We start from the raw sequence: 16,097 nt of genomic DNA on the forward strand, positions 1-16,097 counted from the left end.
CAATAGAAGATTGGCAAAAATGTTGCCTGGTTTGAGCCATGATTTTTGCTGCAACATTTAGATGTTAGGATTAGAGATGGACCGATCGGTATCGGTCCGATACTGACGTAAATTACTGGATCGGATATCGGAGAGAAATAAAAAATGTAATCCGATCCATTAAATATCAAAAAAGCACCTCACAAAACTTGCGACATGGCGTAACTCGGCTCATAACCGTAGCACGTTGGAGCAGTGTGTCATGTGACAGAGCGGCTGTGTGTATTTGTAGCCTCACCAACATTTCATCTCCGAGGAAGTTATCCCAGAGAGAAGTAAAGCAAGTGTGTAAGTTCATCTCTGAATGTTTGTAAAGCATTCCCACTTTAAGCTTAACAACCGATATATGGAGCGAGTCGAGCTACTGCCTCTCTCCCTCCCTCTCCCGTTGCTACTTCAATCATGAAACTGCTTAATGATCAGCTGATCGGCTTTTCTGTCGCGAGTCGTCTCTCTTCTTTATTTTTGGCCCACTTTGCACCAGAAAGAGGAAACCAGCGGCTGAACAACAACAGCACGTTTAACCTTGATAAGCTGTTGTTAGAATTTATTTAATATTATTTTCTACACCAGGATCCTTTTCTAGCTGCTGACGGCTGGTAACTGTGCAGGGGCGGATCTAGCAAAGTTTAGCCAGGGGGGGCGATAGGGCATGAACAGGGAAAAGGGGGCACAAAGACATACTTTTCTTTCTTATTCTCATTTAAAATGTCTAGCTTTTTAATAAATAATTATCTGAATCTTACACCCAAAGTTTTAATCTTATGTAAAATATATAGAAGTCCATTACTGTATATAGTAACTGTTAAGTCTAATATACCCTAGTAAGCTATAGTACTTTTTCCTTTGGGAAGATACCATCTGTGCAGTCTGCAATTCTGTAGAAGAAAGATGTTGAATCTATTTAATTATTCTTGAAAAAGAATTTATTTCTGTGCATTTTTTTTCACGCTGCATCAAATTAAAGTTGATTATGTCAATTAAGCACCATGAGGTGGAGGGTGGGGGGTGGTTCCCTATTTTATTTTCTTGGAGTTTGCAACACTATTAGTTAGGTTGCTTAATATTTCTGCTAAGTACTCTTTAAAATACCAGAATAGGGAGGATGGAGTAGGTTTAAGTTTATTAGATTGATCAGTATTGCTGAACTATGAAATATTTTGGGTGCAGTATATTTTTTTACATACAGGTATAACAGAATAGCTTTAGTGTTGTTGTTTATTTAAACTTGAGTATGAACTTCTACAAAATGCAGCAAGATATTAAAAAAACAGTTTTATTGATTAAAAAACACTATATCGGATTCATATCGGTATTGGCCGATATCCAAATTTATGTAATCGGTATCGAACATAAAAAAGTGGTATCGTGCCATCTGTAGTTAGGATCAGGATGTGGTGTAAACGGCACAAACACATGGATCCATCCTGCCTTGCATTAATACTTTAGACTGGTTGTTGGTGGTGTAATGAGGTGGTGATATTCTCTTTGGGTCCTCTAGTACCAACTGAGGATCACTGAAACACGACAGCCAATATTGTTGCTAATCATGTCCATCTCTTTATGACCTTAGCCATCAGGAGATGGGTACACTGCCTCCAGCAGGATAATGTGTTACAGAGCTCAAAGCATCTTAAGTTGGTTTTTTGAACATAATAATGAATTTACTGTAAACCCAAGCCATTTCTGGGGGCAACAGTGAGCCACCCTAGTACTATTAAGGTGTAACTTGTCAAGGTGTAACTAAACTAATGGAAAACCCTGAAAACCATGACGAAACGTGCAGAGTCGAACCAAGTATGTACTTATGGAAGAGGGGCTTTATGGGCAGTGAGTATACTTGTGTTACTAATAGCAAAGTTGTGGTAAGCCATAACACTGAGTTAAGATGCATAGCATCATTAGTGGAGTTTAGTAATAGTGTATCTGGGCGAGTTCCATATGTAACTGCATCATTAGACTGTAAAAAAAAAAAAAAAAAAAAGCCCACTAGAGGATAAATCCTTGTTCTTACTGCAAGAAAATCATTAATAAGAAACTGGGAATAGTTATAAAAAGTACAGTGCATCTCTAGTTGACCTCAATTGATTTACCAAAACATAGCTTAGTTTGAGTCAATTACACTAACAGTCCTCAAAATAGATTAAAAATTCAATACCCTATTAAACATGTATTTTTCTTTTCCTAAATTAGTTTCCTGTAAATATAACAGTTAATGTTGTTCAAAGAATGGTTACAATAAACTAAATTGACTAGATCTAAAATTACCTCTCTTAAAGATTTAGGTCTGTAGAGATTTAGACAGTAGAGTGTAAGGCAGACTATTTTATAAGCACTGAGAAATGTATAGATGTTTTTGGTCTTTCCCCAGAGCTGGTTAAAATATGAGAGCATTATCCTTTGATCAAAGCAGCAGGCTCACAGTCAAGTGCATACCTTCACATTCTCATGTAATAAGCAAGCACTACACACATATTCCTAAATCATAACAGCCTCCGTCGGCGCCCCTGCAGAATATTCAGTGGTATATGTTGCATGAAGCTCTCCAACTTTGATGAATAAAAGACCAGAGAGATCTTCTTCCTAATCGTGTTATATTTACTGTATGTTGAAGAGCAACCAGAACAGAGGGAGAAAAGCGCAACCCCGGGCCCGACCACTCAAAAAAATAGCCCAGAATCAGTGTTTATTACTTTACTTTAGTGAAAGAAAAGAAAAAGTGTTTAAAGGTCCACATTTTCACAAGGAAATGTTTGTGGAATGATTTATTCAAACACTCGCTTGTAGAGAGAAGAATATTTGTTTAACAAGCAGCTGCAGTTCGTGTGAGGATGGCCTTTTTAAAGAACACACTTTTCACTACTGGATTGATTGAATGCTTCCTTATGTGGGATGTATGAGTGTGTGTATTTGTTTTCTTTTTTTCAGCATGTTCACGAAGCAGATGCAGAACCGGCATCATATCGCGTCCCCCTAAATGCTTTGCTTTGCAGTTCTACACACTCTTCCACACGCCTTCGTCTCGTGGCATCTGGGGCGTCTCACTGGGATAACATGTTACATAATTAGCACCAAATTAACACTCAATTAGAGAACCCGTGTTGAGAGGGTGGGGACAGACTATCTTCAGAGAGTTTCAAAATCACATCAGAGCCACCACCACCTGGCCTACTGAGAACACGCTATATGCCACATGAATATAAAACTACAATATCCTAAATGTATCTTAACTATTTAAACAGCTATGCTGCAATATTCAGCATAACACCCCGTTAGAAGGGCGGGGGTGGTGTAGTTTGCACACTTGCGCAAGTCTCTAGCTTGGGGATACTGGGATTAATATTCTGTTGTTGAATCTTTGTGTTTTACTTTGTTTTCACTCACTAATTTCTTGTGTGCACTAACTTTTTACTGCATAAAGAGAAGAAGATCATGGTTTGGGTTAGAATACATGAACCCTGCATGCTGAAATATATCATGCTTATCTCGTGCATTTAAGTGTGGCGCAAAGTGGTCCTTTACAAGCTGTGTGTGAGAAAATGGGAATGACAGACCCGCTCTCAGTACTACTAAGCAAACCTTGTGCATATCAGAGTGGCTAACATCTTTGACAAAACCGTAGTGTTTGATGGCCTGGAATGAAAATGGGCCAGTTTGAATAGGATATATTTTATGCTGTTTCAGCAAAAATCTTTGATTCATAAACTGAGCCACTTCAAACCAGGTACGTTATGATAGTTTTGCTCCCCGGTGACAATCCTCCCACTGTCTGGAAGGCCATTCTAGCATATATTGTAGCGAAATTCACTGACATGTTAGCGCCCTAAGCTAAAGCAGCTCACCTCTGGGTCTTCCAGGCTATAAAAACTGCCATATGTGATCAGCCAGTGTCTTCCTTTCATCCACCTGTCATCACTTGTTTGTGTTTGCAACTTCAGCGCCTTCACATTGTTGCACACATCCACTTTCAGTGCTTACATCATGATATTGCTTCAGCACTAGATTGTTTTATTATAGGTAGCCTCAAGAACATTCACAAACTTCACAAAGAGGGCCTGCCTGGGTTTTGAACCCAGGACCAGCTTGTTGTGAGGCAACACGCCGCAGGCCCTGAGCCACAGTACTTGTACGTGAATGTTGATGCAGATTTTTTTCTTTACACAGCCCACACGAGTCCAACAACCTGCCCCTCTATGTTCTGTACAGTAATAAACTTTGCTCCTTCACTCTTCTACCTCCCTCTTCATCTTCTCCTCTGTAGTAAACTCACACAGCTCTCACCAGCCCTCACTTTTTACAAACATGAATAGAGTCTCAGGCACCCACACACACACATTCACGCCTCTGTTGGGGTGGGGTTCTTTATTTCATTAACAGCCGCTTGCACGCCAAAATTCATTATGCCAACCTTCTGTTCTCGTGCACCCAAGCATGCCAGCTAACGTGCGGAACAAATTTTTCTCTCCCTACCTCACCCTTCCTCCCTCACTCTTGCTAATAAGTATGTTTAGGATGTGATTCACCTGCATCAAAGGCTCCCTGTGAAGAGGCCCGCTTTGTATCACTGGTCCATGATTAGTCATTACTGTCAAATCCTCAGTGTTCCCCTCTGTTGCTATGCTTTGAAGGTGGGCATATTCAAAATGCAAATAATGCAGCTATCGATATCTCGTGTCGCCTCATTTTTAGGGAATGTAATGTCGACTGTGCTTCTCTAGGAGACGTCACTGTATGGAGTGGCTGCCAGATTATTCCCTTTTATCAAAGCTGAATAATTTGTTGTCTTTGACACAAGAGTTTTGTGAATTATATATACAAAAAAGGAGGGTAATTTGGCTTTTAATATTTTTCGATGAGGTAAGATAAAAAACCCTAAAAATGTGGTCTTAAAATCTGTATTTATGTACTATAATAATGCCTAAATAAACACTGATAAAAGTTCTGAAAGCCTCAGTATTAAAGACAATATTCAGTAAGTGTTCAGCTCAAAATCCCCACATGTGCTTCTGAATGACTGGTTGTGTTTCCCTCTTCCCTTCCCTCTTTGTATATATGTATATATAGTTGGTATAAAGTGTTGCATTCACCAATAGATTTTTCCTTTTTTGTATTTGAATGTCAGAGAATCATTTATCCTCTATAGTGACTGCCTGCCAACAAGCTGCCAACCGTCCTCCTTTTTAGACATTTGCCAACAGTGTTGCCTTTGTAAGTGATAAGGTGGCACCTTGGTTCCAGCTATGTTGTAACTTAAAGTTATTCTGAGTGGACAAAAAAGGTCCTTTAATCTCGAAGTAAGGCCATACGAGGCCATAGAATTAAACAGCTAAATGCAATTGCCACTTGTGTTTTAAGTCTCCAGAACTTTTGCTTGCTAATAAATGCATTTGTTGAAGGACTGTAGAGATGAGTAGCTCTTCAAACATGCTTGCAGTCTCCTTTGCTCACATGTCAAGCTCACGACTCCCATTTGCACGCATATTTGTCTTTCTCTTGTTCTACTTTCTGCTTAACAGTATGCCTTGTTAAGCTTCTGCTAACGTTACCCTCTGGCTTTGCAGAAATATATTGTCCCAGATTTTTAGCACTGTGGTGTTGGTAATGGTGTGTGCATGAGTTTTTGTTGGATTGTAATTGATGGTTGATTTGTGGTCAGAGAGCATCAGACATCCTGCAGGGAACATGTCAGGTCTTTAAAAGCAGAGAAAAAGACTCCAGCTTGCAACCGTTTAACCTCCACCAACTCCAGGGAGGTCAAAGCACTCAATCTGCACTTCTACCTTTATTAGCTTTGAATTCAGTGTAAAAATGCTGACAGGAGGGTGACTCTTGATGTAGTGCATGTATGCACTTGGTTGTTTGCATGCGTTTGGGAATGCGTGTAGTGTTTGACATTTGCATTGGCCATTACTTACCTTCAGACTTACCTTTTATGAACAGCAACAACAGCAGCCTTAGCATGATAATCGCACACTGTGGAATTCAGTTGGGTTCTATGAAAGAGCGTGGAAAGGAACATCAGTCATGCATGCAACAAAATAAAAAAATGCCTCATGCAAACCAGCATTATGATGTAGCCTAAGAGGCGAGCTGTAACACTACCTACTGTACTAACTTTCTTCAGTGGGGCAAAACCTTAAATGGGACTTTTAATGCTTTTTTTTCTGACTCCATATATTTATTTGTGTACTCTTTACTAGTTTTGCATAATTCGAAGTGTAAAATAATTCCTATATATTTATACTAGGCCTTAGTGCAGGCCCTTAGTTCATCATTTGTCTGAAACCAAGTGTTTTAGCTCCTCTAACTTTAAGTCTATTTTTTGTGAGGACAAGATTATGACAAAATAAAGAAAAGCATTTAGATCCATCATTTGGCTCATAAAGACTTGTTGGAGATGTTTAATATGACAGTCCACCTTTGTGATATTTTATATATGACAGAAAATAAGGAAAGCCACAAAAGGTCAGGAAACTAACAGCATTATTTACAGTGTGTTTGCTGGTGTCTGTTATGAAGTTGTGTTCTCACTGGTTATAAAACATAACTGAAATCTTCTGATGACACACACCATGCTTTCTTTCACTGCTACATGCTGTTTTATCCAGCCAATTTTAGAAAATATAACAATAAACCTCACGATGAATGATGCATCCTTTTTATTTCTTGGAATAAAAATGTTGTTTTTGTGGGAAAAAATCACAACAGAATGTTACATAGTTTGGTTTTAATTGCAAAAGATCAAGAGCACAGCTTGCGAGATTTCATTAGAGATACAAAGGCTGGGAGTAGGGCTCAATATCACAAATTTTGATCCTAGCCTTCTAATTGGAATTTTCAGTGATGTTCACAGAACAGCCTCAGTCATTTTAGCCTCGTTTGTGTTCGGTTACTGAAGACTGCAAAGAGGACTAAATTAAAGACGCCTTTTCCAAGTCTCATTAAGGTTACCACACCACTTTTTTAAACAGCTCTGCAGTAAAGTTCTGTAATTTTTCAGCTGTAGCTCAAATGTTTTGTTTTGGAATAACATATAGACTTGTTGCCTCACAAGTGACCTAATTCAACCCTGATTCAGATGGTGAAAGATTACGTAGAGCACTGAGTGCAGAAGACTGCTCAGATGTTTTTATGAATGGAAGTTCAAGAACAGTGACCCTGTGTCATAATTCATCCAAATAGCACGCCAAAATGACAGCGTGCAACAGATGTTCCTTCCCTGTCATTGTACCAATAATATTCTAAGGGCGAAACTATAAAGACAGTCATCAACTGCCGCAAAGCCACATGTCTTATTAAAACACATCAAATGATATTATTAAAAATATTCATACAATATTTCTTTAAAGTAACGTAACAGTGTGTTTTTCTCTACTTCATAAATACTGTACTTTTATGAGAAATAGTTTCCCTTATAAAAGATACTACATATCAACAAACATTAGATTAGGTTTTATAACTTTGTTTATTGCAAAGTATACTCTTTTCAAATGGAAAAGAATGATATGCAATAAAAAAATAAAGTATTTTATGTATTGGAAACACAATCTTTTGGTACAGTTTCCTCTCCGATTCATGGTCTCACAACCGCGGTGCCATAATGAGAAATTAGGAGTCAGGGCCACAAAGGAAGTACAGAACGAAGTGATGGATTCAGTCCAGATGGTCACCAGTGCCGGCAGGACAGCAGGAGCTCTGTTAACACATTTCAACACTACTACAAACAGGCGCACAGCTAAAACTGTAACACTACCAACAATAAAGCTATAGATCCATTCTGGTGTTTACGCAGCCATATGCATCTCCTAATAATGCCATTAATGACAGAACTCCATTAACAATTTTTAGAGTCTGCATGCCTTTTGGCAGATTTTCTGATTGTAAATTAAAACTGTGGGCAGATGTTGATGCAGTCACAGCTGTTAAGTTCATCATTAACATTTGCTCCTTTAACAACTGCTCAAAACACTAAAAACATGTAAAGCGATGCCTGTAAAGAAATGCTGGATTCGATTATTGTCTAAACAGTCACCGCTGGCCATGCTTCCAATGTCAAGGAGCAGATGAATGCCGTGATGTAGGCCTTTCTGTTCACTCTAGGATCAGCAGAGTCTAATGGCTTCCCATCAATTCCTCCTGTCTAGGGAAGTGTGTGTCATGACTCCTGTAACTACTTCTGACAAGAGTGATGAAGCACTTGTTAAAGTTGTAAGATTGTGCTGGAGCCTAAAACCTATAGATATAAATCTATGTAGAGGGAGATGGTTAGAGACATTGAGTGAGTGGCAGACAGATGAGCGAATGAGTGAAAAGGAAAGACATAAAAATCACCTTGTGGATGTAGACATGACAAACAATAGAGTGGGTGGTGGAGGGCTAATGATCCCATATGTCTTAGAAGGCTGGGCGAGGGGACCTTTATTGGGCTTTTGGAATAAGAGGAAGCAAACAAATACATGATTTGCACTGTATTATATGGGTGTTTTTATTTGTGTCAGCTGGTGAAACATAGCTCAGAAACAGTTTAGACCATCAGATGTGTCATGGTAATGATCGGCGCTCTCCAGTCGGAGTGTTTGTGTAACAGTATGTGTGTTTACTGTATAAATGCCAAGCTACTGTGAGTTTTCAGCTTTTGTCTGTGTGTCCATGTTAATATGTTCAGCCGTATTGAAAGTGCATCTATGTGCACATCTTGTGCTTGTGAACACAGATGAAACTAATGAAGCTCTAATTAGAATCTGGCACAGCCACTCCACAGTGACTCAAACATCATGGAGAGGGAGTTTGTTCAGCGTTAGATGAGCCACTCATCCTAGAGCGTACGTGTTTTATTCTTTTACTTCTGCTTCGTCCAATTAGGCTTTCATTTGTTTTGTTTTCTGTGGCAGTTTCTGTTAAGTCAAATTGTTGAAGGTTGTGTTTCTTAAATTTGTAAAGTCTTAGTTCAAACTATAGGATCAGAGACATTTCTTTGTCCCCCTCCCCAGCCTGTCGAGGTTTGGGGAGAAGCTGTAGTGTGAGGACCTCTGGCTAATACGTCGGGTTCCGTGTCGGGCTCGTAGCCGAAAAATAGCTTTACTTTGTTGTCTGGGTCAACTTTGCTTGCGAGAGACAGAGAGAGGCGTTAAAAGGCTGCTCCAACGGAACTTATTGTTTTGGAGGAAAACACGAACACAGTGTACAGTCGAGTCTTAATAGCTTACTTACAACTGGGCTCGTCAGGCACTCTTCTTGGCTGCAGTGGTTATTATTATATTTACATGCTTCCAGCTCCCGTTTCTGCTCGATGACAGCTCGTACTTTTCCACTCTCCTTTTTCTCCCTCCTTGCGCTCACAGACACATAACGGGTATGGCAGTCCATTCTCCCTGCAGCACAGACTACACTGCCCATGAGGCTACATTCTTTAGGGCTATGTCTGTAGCATTCTGCCTATTAGCTTAGCACAACAACAACAACAACAAAAAGGCGCTCTCTCACCCAGGAAACAAACAGTCGCAGAGAGAGCACGCGTCACCCTGTAACCACGGCAAGCGTAACGCTGCTGCCTGCAACAACAGAACATAGCTGTCAAACAAAACTGAATACCACCTTTTTAAACGGTAACTGTAACGGAATACAGTTACTCATATTTTGTATTTTAAATACGTAACGGCGGTACATGTATTCCATTACTCCCCAACACTGGCATTGAGTTACTGCCATGTGATTAGCTGACAAACACTAGATAGTTGAGGAAGTACTGTATATGTAGTTGCTTTTGGAGGGGACTTATTGCAACAACCCATGCTATCATTCCTCTTAGGAGGACTGTTCCTTTAAGTCAGTTTTACTCTGGCAAACATCTCTTGGCATGTAGGTGTTACATTTTGAAACCTCTCTGCAGTAGAATAGAAAAAAGAAAGAAGACAGATGTGTGGTAAGAATCATCAGTTCTATCAACAAAGTATTCAGTATTCCATGGGAATAGTACCTTGGCATATTTTGGGATATTGCTCTGCTGCTGTTCTGTGTGTCAAGCAATTTTTCAGAGAAATAGTCCTTTTAAGTTGTGTGGTGTGCAGAGTCAAAAGAATCTGAGAGCCTGGCAAGTTGTCTCTCTCTCCCCTTCCAGCTGCTCAGCTTCTCTCCCCTTTGTCCGCATGTACTCATCAGCTAGTCTAACATCATCACCTGTTTCCACCTAAGCAGAATCCATTTTGCATGCCTGCCCTATCAAGAAAGAACAGGATGCTGATAAATAGTTGAGCGCTCGGAGAGATGTAAAAATCACTTAGTCCTCTGAGACAATTGGTTCTGCTGACAAACACTTCTGTCAGGATGAATAACAATGTGGACTTTCATCAAAGGGACACTATCAAATAAACATATGGACAGGTTGAAATTAAATATTCATGTTTTTGATTTGAGTTTTTGCCTTCTACTCATCTCCACTTGTCTTTTCTTATCACTTGAACAGTGTGTGAACAACAAACATGCGACTTTAATATGCCAAGTCCATAGAAAACTACATCATCGGGTTGCTGCGTACACACCATTTTAAATTATATCTTGACAGTAACCCATGAATTTACGGCATCTGTGACAATAGGAAATCAACTGGCATTAGTTAAGTAAAACGTTGCTTTTGGTTGGAAAGTAAATTGAAACTTGGTTCTAAAAAAATACGACCAGCTCACAAAAACCAGTCATGGCAATGGACAAGAGATTTGGAGTCAGATTTACAATGTGCAAATTTATAATCAAAGTCAGTTTGACTGAGACCAGTGCAAATCAGCAGGTGAAAAACAGGCAGACCCAAGGAGGAGGGAGAGAGTAGTCTTGCTAACTAAAATAATACAATATAAGCACAGGTTTCACACGTCTGTGAAACCTTTCTGTCTGGAAACAGTGTGGCAGTGTGAGGCAGCTGGAGAAGAATCAATATTTTTTGATATAAAGGCAAACTCTTCTGTTAGAAATTGGACTGTGTGTGGTCTTGTAGGTGGAGACAGCCATGCTCTGGACAGTGAAGGTGGATCACAGGAGTCAGAGAAAAGAGGGATGCATCATTACAAACTGTTCCAACAGAGAAACCTGATTCTGTGTGTCAAATGACCAGAACAATGTGGACGTTTTGTCAAAATACCAGTGTTTCTGAGGAGCAGCAATACGTCAAGGTAAACTCTAAACAGAAGAGCTATGGAACACACACTTTTTTGCCGTTCACCCACACTAATTAGGCATTCGTTCCAATAAACTCCAAATAAATTAACATTCATTCTTTCAAATATGCTTCTCTGACACTTTTACACTCTGAAGGGAAATTACAATAAGGCCAGCTGCTGAAATGTCCTGGCCTTTCATTTTTAAAACGGACACTGTGAAGAGTATAGTTTTTTATTGATATAATAGGCTTTTGTCTTGGCACAGGCTGTTAGTAAATTTGGCCTGGCTGTAGACATGTTCTTCTTTTGAATATAATGAAACCAGATGGCCAAATGACCAGCCTGCTGGTGTCCCAGTCAGAAATAGCAGATATCTAGCGTTACAGCTAAGCTGATGAAGAGGCCCTTAATGTTTATATCTCATCATGTTGTCACCTGCATGGGCTGTTCATCACTAGCAAACAAAAGGTCCATTCCTGTGAGTAAGAGTGATAGGTTTGATGAGTGTAGTTTCAAATAAAATAGTGCCTACAAGAAACTGCCAACTAAAGTTTTTTTTGTTTGTTTTGTTTCTTTTTTCGTTATGGGTATCATTTATTTGTATTATTTTAGTGCATTGAGCACTACAAGTTTATACTCAAAAGATGGCAACATCTCAGCAAACGTCTTTAAAACTGGGCAACTAGCACTAAAAAATTTAGATGGCTGAGTCCTCTTTTTCTTTCGTCTGCTCTTTTTAGAGGTTTTCACCACAGTGGACTGTCTGCCTCCATCTGACCCTATTCCTAACATCCTTCTTTGTCACACCAACCCTATGCATGTCCTTTACTACACCTCTCTAATCTTGTCTGTGGCCTTCTGCTTTTCCTCCTGCCTGGCACCCTTTGTCCAGTACATCCACTTTAACTCTTCAGCACATGTCCAAACCATCTCAGCCTTGCTTCTCTAACTGGCTCCAAAGTTCTCGACCTGAGTGTCAGTCTGACATTCCTGTTTCTAATTATTTCTATTCTGGCCACTCCCAATGAAAATCTTAATATCTTCAGCTCTGCCTCCTGTCTTTTTATTTTTGCCACAAATTTAGATGACTAAACAATACTGCAAGAAGCTTCTTTCAGCACAGCTGATAGCTCTACATATTTGATTTGGCAGATTTTTACACCAGATGCCCTTCCTGACGCAACCCCAAAGGTGTTTGTCTTTCCTCCTGGTCTCAAACAGGGCACCTTTCATATGTTAGGGAAATGTGTAAAGCATTATACACTGTAAAAAAAAACGGTAGATTTTACGGTAAAACGCTGGCAGCTGTGGTTGCCAGAAATCTACCGTAAAATCACGAATGAAACATTTTCTTCTTTAACGGTAAGAAGGTATTGTTATTGTTGTTCAATGTTTTAACTCGAAGAAAAAATGATGTTTTTCCCTAGAATTAACATGAAAATAACATATAAAATAGGGCGACCGTGGCTCAGGGGGTTGGGAAGCGTATCTGTAACCGGAAGGTTGCCGGTTCGATCCCTGGGCTCTCTGTCCTGGTCGTTGTGTCCTTGGGCAAGACACTTTACCCTACTGGTGTTGGCCAGAGGACTAGGACTAGATCCACTCATGGTCAGCAATGTCTGAGATGAGAGTGAGGACTCTGGAATTGACTGAGAACACTTTTTTCTTCTTGGATTCAACCTTGGTGCCTCTCTCAGGATTTATGGAAAAGAAACACCTTCATGAAAAAAGGGCAAGAGAGATTGAGGAAATTAACAACCTGAGGTGGGATATCAAATGACCAAGTTTGAAAAGCACAAAAATAAATCCATAATAAAATAAATTTTACCGTTGAAGGAACTCCAGTGTTGATCATAGTTCTACAGGGTAGTGTATGTTAAAGCAGTAGTAACTGCCAAACATTAGGCAGATAGCAGAGGTGAAGGTTGTGATGCGGTCGTTGACAATCTTCTTGTCAATGCTCAACATGAATGTCTCAGCAGCGAAGCAGGAGGAACCTGAGAATTAAAACAACAACAACAAATTAAAAACTTTAATAACAAGAGCTTTAATGTCAGTCATATATACAAATACAGAGATACTTGTTACATGGATCATAGGATGAGTTATGTTACTAGTTGAACTTATATGGTTGTGTTATCCAGTGTATTAGTGTGGAAGCAACAGAACATGAAACTAAACAAGCCAAGAGTACAAAAACGTGGCAGTTACAACAGAAAAAAAAAAAGTTGAATTTGCTCTTTCGGCTTACCGCAAACAATGATGAAGGTTCTTAGTGGGATGTTGAGTAGAGAGAAGTACACAGCCAAAACCTTGTGCTTCTTTTTGGCAGAACCAAGTGGGTTCACTACTTCAAATGCATCCTGGTATAGAACCAGCTTGAGGCAATGTGGATTTTCCTGAAAAAATAAACATGTTACCATCACAACAGTCCCTGAGAACATCTGGTCTTGAAACATTATTAGGATCCACTGATATGAGACCTTGCCAAAAACTTGATTCCAGCATATCCTTCAAAATATTTAGCAGAGGAACATAATAGGCAAATCTCTCCATCCTGTTCTCGTCCCTGCCCAAAAACACTTTTCTGGGTTCAACATACTTGAACACATCTTTAAAGCACTGAACTCTTGAATAAGCAGTTCTCAGGGGCCCCGTGTGACAAGCTGAGAACAAGTCAGATTGTTTTACTGTGTCACAGATTTTTATAATGTCTTCATCTGAAACTGACATATCTTTTAGAAGTGACCTTAGTCTATTCAATGTATACATCTGTCCCAATTCATGTATATTTTGTATTTCTTCAACAATGGTTGGAATGGTTAATGCTGGCAGAAGATGCTGTCCCTGTAGTTTAATGTAAAACATACATACATTTCTGAGATACAGGTCACTGAAATTAGACCCATCCATACCAGGGTATCCTATATCTGATACACTGGCACCTTCCTGTATGGTGGCACTTGTAGATGGACTCTATGACTGAGTATCTTTGTTTAAACCACAAATCACATTTTCCAAACGTTTGTGTTTTCTAGACATATGGGAGGTAAATGTAGATTTTACAGAGAACACACTGAACCGATTCTCCACATATGCTGCAAAAATACATAGTCGATATGACACAGCTGCGAGGCTAGCTAACTTAAAGCTTCAGCCGGATGTCAAACAAGGCGGGAAAATCCAGGCCGCATTTAGACAAAGCATTCAAATATAGCTATACTAATTAGACGGTTTCCATTAATACACCCGTCTCCAAAACACGTCTCAAAAGGCGCACTGCTGGTTTTGCAAGGCTCTTTTCAGCCTAATGTAGCTAACGCTAATGCTAGAAACGAGCTAAAGCTAACGTAAATTTATCATTTGCGCCTTCACTGCCTGCAACACAATGCTGTCGATAAATAAACCAAGTTGGATTATTTTCTTACCGTAGTAACTGAAGACGAGCTGTGGCAGACGTTAAATTAAAAAAATGAGAAACAAGTCCACGAAAATGAAGATAGCGTGCTGCCGTAGTCCAAAGCAAAACTTGTGTGGAGCTGTACAGACGTTATCTGCGGTGGAGCCTGATGCAGTGCGCTGATTGGTAGTGATGTGCGGATCGAGAGTGAGGTGTTGTGGCCATACTTGCCAACCTTGAGACCTCAGAATTAGGGATACATACATTTTAAAATGTTTATTTATAGGATAAAATACGTTAAATGTCACCGTTATTATTGGCCGGCCCGGAAACAGCAGGGGTTTCCAAATTCAGAGGCTGCTTCCACCTGAGGACCTGGCCTTCGCAGTCTGAAGAAAGCCGGGTAGTACGGCACAAACTCCCTCGGTGGAGTGAAACTCTGCCGTCTGCTCCTTGCTATCTAAAATATAAACTATATGTATATATGTAAACTCTCGACCGTCTCACACTTTGTTTAATTAGTTTTCTGTTTGACGTTTATTCAGGTGTGTGAAAACCCCGGAGGAACCCTCCAGAGGGATTAATAAAGTTTAATTTAATTTAATCTAATCTAATAACTTTAATCTCAGCCGAACCGATTTACTCACGAACAAATAAAACACTGAAAAAGCCAAACAATAGCATTTTTAAGTTATCAAAATGACTTATATATCATGTTTAACCCGAGTAGTGAAAGACCGCGGGGGTTTGAAAACAATGTGTCAGTCGGCTCAGATATTTGAAGTTTACACGGCTACATTCTCACCTGAAAATATGTTAAAAGTTTTTTTGCAACCCAGAAAGAGAAATTAGAGTAATATTAAAACTAAGCAGCTGCCGCCATTGTTGGAAACTGGAATTGGCTGGGCCGCGCTATTCTGCGATATGGTTTTTCAATTTTGTTGTCTGTTGTTCTGTTGAAAAACAGGAGAATGGTGGCTCCGGGAGATTTTTGGGAGGGACACTGAAATTCGGGATTCTCCCGGAAAAATCGGGAGGGTTGGCATCTATGGTTGTGGCAACATCACTAACCTTGTCAAACACCTCAGAGTAAATCATATCACAGAATATGACGAGCTTATGTTGAGGCGAACTGAAGAGGAGGAGAGGGACAGGCGCTGCTAGGGCGAGACAAACGTCTGTCACGGAGTCCTTTAGTGCTGCAGGCAGGCAAGGTGTTCAAATAGCAAATAGTTCAAATAACAACTTCAGATTTTTTATTTCTATATGATGAACTCTGCATTATTAAGTGATAAGAACAAGTAATCTGATTACCTGTAATCATTATGACGCTATAATTTGAGATACAATAAATAAAATAAGTTTTTGTACAAAGTATCGGTATCGGATCAGTATCGCCGATACCACCCTGAATATTACTTGGTATCGGATCGGAAAGGAAATCAGTGGTATCGCACATCACTACTGATTGGCCCATTTGAAATCAGGCACCTTGATGTGAAACGGTG

General features: G+C 39.7%; 1 protein-coding gene and 1 long non-coding RNA gene across 6 annotated transcripts in view; one reads left to right on the forward strand and one right to left on the reverse strand.

Moving 5' to 3' along the window:
* The window catches only part of il1rapl1a (interleukin 1 receptor accessory protein-like 1a), a 170,288-nt gene that overhangs the window by 92,893 nt on the left and 61,298 nt on the right, over window positions 1–16,097 (forward strand). The window lies entirely within an intron of this gene.
* On the reverse strand, window positions 12,642–14,770 carry LOC146500437 (uncharacterized). Its single transcript, XR_014869978.1, has 4 exons — window positions 14,618–14,770; window positions 13,441–13,588; window positions 13,018–13,186; window positions 12,642–12,906 (listed from the first exon to the last, which is right to left on the reverse strand). It is a non-coding gene; the product is annotated as an uncharacterized LOC146500437 (long non-coding RNA).

Source organism: Neolamprologus multifasciatus, chromosome 16 (assembly GCF_963576455.1).
Source record: "Neolamprologus multifasciatus chromosome 16, fNeoMul1.2, whole genome shotgun sequence".
NCBI classification, from domain to species: Eukaryota; Metazoa; Chordata; class Actinopteri; order Cichliformes; family Cichlidae; genus Neolamprologus; species Neolamprologus multifasciatus.